Genomic DNA, 4115 nt, shown 5'->3' on the forward strand with positions numbered 1-4115 from the left:
CCATTAATTGCAATGGTTACTCTTTCCATGAATACATTTATATTTACAGCTGATTATTTAAGACATATTCTTTTAATTTCGCTTTGAAATTGCAGAAGCTGTTAGTGCCTCTTATATTATCTAGTAGAGATAGATAGATAGATAGAGAGAGAGAGAGAGTGAGAGTGAGAGTGAGAGTGAGATAGATTGATAGATAGATAGATAGATAGATAGATAGATAGATAGAGAGAGAGAGAGAGAGAGAGAGAGAGAGGACAGACAGATACAGAGAGGGAGAGAGAGAGAGAATTAGGAAGATAGATAGAGAGAAAGAGAGAGAGAGAGAGAGACAGAGAGACAGAGAGAAGAGAGAAGAAAAAAAAAAAAACGAAGGCTTAAAAAAAAAGACAAAAAGAACAGAAAGAACAAAAATAACACAAAAACTAACACCCTGCCTAAGTTGAACGCTAATGCCTCCTCACGCATCTCTCTCTAACTCTCTTGGACTGCAAATAACAGAAACATTGCAAGGAACAACTCTGCAACATTTCCACGCATCAGTTGACAGTTGCAAGACTCGGCAACGGTTGAAGGAATGTTGATAAGGGGACTCGTGTAGCCGGGCAGTGTTATCTCTCACATCTTTTGATATCTTAGAAGGTGCGGGGACAAGATAGTTTTTTTGTGTGTGTATTTCTAGTTATAGGGGTAAAATGTGTACATATATGGGTATATGCACATAGAGAAACACAAATACGTGCATTAATATCTGTATTTGTCTATCCAACGATCTTTCTCTATATCTATCGGACTTTATCTTCATCTATCGATTTATATCAATATCTATACTATCGTCATATCAGTCTATATCAACATCTATTTATCTATCTATATAAACATCTATTTATCAATCTATATAAACATCTATCTATCAATCTATATAAACATTATTTATCAATCTATATAAACATCTATTTATCAATCTAAATAAACATCTATCTATATAATTGTCTATCTACCTATCTCTATAATTTTCTGCTTTACTATCCACCCTCCCTCCCCCCCCCCATCGATCTACTCCTCCTCCCTCCCTCCCTCCCTCCCTCCCCCGCCCATCAATCTACTCCTCCTCCCTCCCTCCACCCCCCCCCCCTATTTTCTTCCTCAAGACAGACAACTTGTCCAGCAGCAAGATGCAAGGGATACGTTAACCACTTCCACCTCCCCTCCCCTTCCCTCCCTACCCCTCCCTTCCCTCCCTCCCTCCTTCTCTCCCATCCCTCCTTCCTTCTCCCATCCCTCCCTCCCTCCTTCCCTCCTTCCCCCTCCTTCCTCCTCCTTCCCTCCTTCACCCTCCCTCCTTCCTCCCTCCCTCCTTCCTCCTGTCCCCCTCCCCCTCTCTCCTCCTCCTTCTCTTACTCTCTGATCTCTTTTCCTTTAATAAAAATATCAGATTACAAGACAAATTCAATATCGAGAGACGAGAAGACCGCACCTCTCCCCCCTCCCCTCCCCCCCCCTCCCTCTCCCCTTCCCCCAAAGTTAAGGCCGCCCCCCCTCCCATCCCCCGTCCCCCCACCCCCGTCCGGCACCCAAATTAACCCTGCTTAAGTTCGTTACGGGAGGGGGCGGGGGAGGGAGGGGGGTGGAGGCCCATTGTCTTAAAAGGAGGAGGGGGGAGAGGGAGGGAAGTAAAGGAGAGAGGAAAGAAAAGGGAGAGGGATAGGGGAGGGAAGAATGGAAGGGAGGGAGGGAAGTAAAGGAGAGAGGAAAGAAAAGGAAGAGGGATAGGGAGGGGAGAATAGAAAGGAGGGAGGGAAGTAAAGGAGAGAGGAAAGAAAAGGAAGAGGGATAGGGAGGGGAGAATAGAAAGGAGGGAAGGAGGGAGGGTAGAGACGAAGGGTAAGGAGAGGGAGTAGGAAAGAAGGAGGGTAAGAGGAGGGAGGGAGGGAGGGAAGGGAATGAATAAAGGTGGGGTGAAGGGTGGGAGAGGAGGACAAGGGGAAGAGGTAAAAAGAAAATGAAAATGGAATAGGGAGGGGGCAAAGAGGAATGGAGGGGGAGATGGGGACGGGGAGAGAGGAATAAGGAAGAGGGAACGAGTGGGAGAAAGGGGAAAGTGAAAGAGGGGAGAGGAAGACAGGTACGAAAGGAGGAAGCAGAAGTTGGAGAAGAGGAAGAAGGAGGGAAAGATAAAGGTGAAAAGAGGGGAAAACGAAGAAGAAAACTCAGAAGAAAGGGAGGAAAAAGTGGAAGAGGATAGCGAAAGATGAGGGGGGGAAGGGAGGGAAGAAAAGAAAGAGGGAAATGATAATAAAGATAATAACAGAATGAGGTGAAGAGGTTACAGTAGAGGAAGAGAAGGGGAGGGGGAGAGGGAGGGGAGGAGAGGGAGACGAAGGGCCAGGGAAAGAAAAGAGAAGAGGGAAAGGAGAGAAAGGGAAGTGAGGAGAGGGAAGAGGGGAGGGGGGGAAAAGAGAGGGGAAGGGATGGGGAGAAGAGAAGTGGATGTAGTTAACGGAGAAAATAGGATCCGAAGTAAACGTGCATTTTTTTAAATTCTTTTTTTGTCTTATTCTAATAATTTCTCTCTTGCACCCTCCACCTCCCCCTCCCCCCCTCCATCTTACCTGCACTTTGTTGTCCTATTTAGCTTGTTAGATTGTCAGAGTAAACGGCTAATAGGAGCCAAAGTGTGTGGGAATATAGCTTTTACTGAGATTTTTTTTTATTGGCGTTTGGGTTGGGAGAGGGAGAGGGGGAGGGGGAGGGGGAGGGGGGAAGGGGAGGGTGAGAGGGGAGGGAGGGAGATGGAGAGGGGGAGGGGCAGGGAGAGGGAGAGGGAGAGGGGCAGGGGGGAAGAGGGGGAAGGGGAGGGGGAAGGGGAGGGCGAGAGGGAGGGGAGTGGGAGAGGGAAGAGAGAAAGAGGGAGAGGGAGAAGGAGAAGGAGAGGGATGAAGCGTATTGGAGTGAAATGAAAGAAATTAAAACATGCGACTGCATTAAATTATGTAATGTTAAAGCAAATTACTAAACATTTGTTTTGTATTCATCTCTTATCATTATGTCAGGGCGTTAGTCACACGTCTAATCGGCTGCCATTTTATTTCTACATGCATTTTATCTCTCTTTCTCACTCTCCATTTTTCATTTTCCTCCTCTCCTTGTCACTCTTCCTTCCTCTTTTTCTCTCCACCAATTTCTTTCTCTTTCTCCCTCCTCATCTTTCCTCTTTCTCGTCCTCCCTCACTCTCTCACCCATTGGCTTTTCATTTCTCATTCTACTCCATGTTAATCAATTCACAAAATTTAATCAAAGACCTTTGAGTTTGCAAGGTCTCATCATAACTAGAAGCAGAGGCGCTCGTTGAATTTAAAGAAGTCTCCCCTCACAACAAAAGAAATCCCTTGCTCCCGTTTTCTAATATGAGAACGGATCCACTCGTAAAGCCCAGACGAAAGAAAAAAAGAAAAAAGAAAAAGTAAATCGAATAAATAGTTGGAGGAGTGGAAGAAAAATTAGCAAAAGAGGGAAAGAAATAAGGACAAAATTAACCCTTTCATCTGCGTCGAATCCAAGAGCTCTTTCGAAGGCAGGATAAACCGCAAATCACATATCTGTTTCCCGACGGCGCTGATAGAAAACGAGAAACGTTGAAATAGCGATCGCCATTTGCATATGGTAGATCGGGAGCTCCGGGAATTGATGATACCGAAGCCAAAATCTTGTGATTGGGACGCAGGGAAGCGGAAACGAAGTCGACACAAAAAAAGATAAAAAAGTGAAGGTGAAAAAGCGCATTTTGGTAATTTGCTTCACATAGTTGTGTTGTTGGAATGGAACATTGTTATTAAATAAGTCGGTTGCTGTTATTGGAGTAATTTTATGAGGATGTTTCTTGTTATCTTTATGACAGTTATCGATATCTCTTATCACTAGGTTTACTATTAGCATAACTATCATTATTAGATGTAATATTACTGTTTGTGTTAGTCTTTTACTATTCATTCTTATTCATCGTTATTATTATTGTCATTATCATCATTACTATCATCATTATCATTATCATCATAACTCTCATTATCATTATCATAGATATTATCATTATGATTATGATGATTATTATTATTTCATT

At 43.9% G+C, this 4115-nt stretch overlaps 1 pseudogene; it reads right to left on the bottom strand.

The window, feature by feature from the left end:
- LOC113800125 (uncharacterized) overlaps window positions 1-4115 on the bottom strand; it is a 296339-nt pseudogene that overhangs the window by 38515 nt on the left and 253709 nt on the right.

The sequence above is a fragment of the Penaeus vannamei genome, chromosome 29 (assembly GCF_042767895.1).
Source record: "Penaeus vannamei isolate JL-2024 chromosome 29, ASM4276789v1, whole genome shotgun sequence".
Taxonomy (NCBI): domain Eukaryota; kingdom Metazoa; phylum Arthropoda; class Malacostraca; order Decapoda; family Penaeidae; genus Penaeus; species Penaeus vannamei.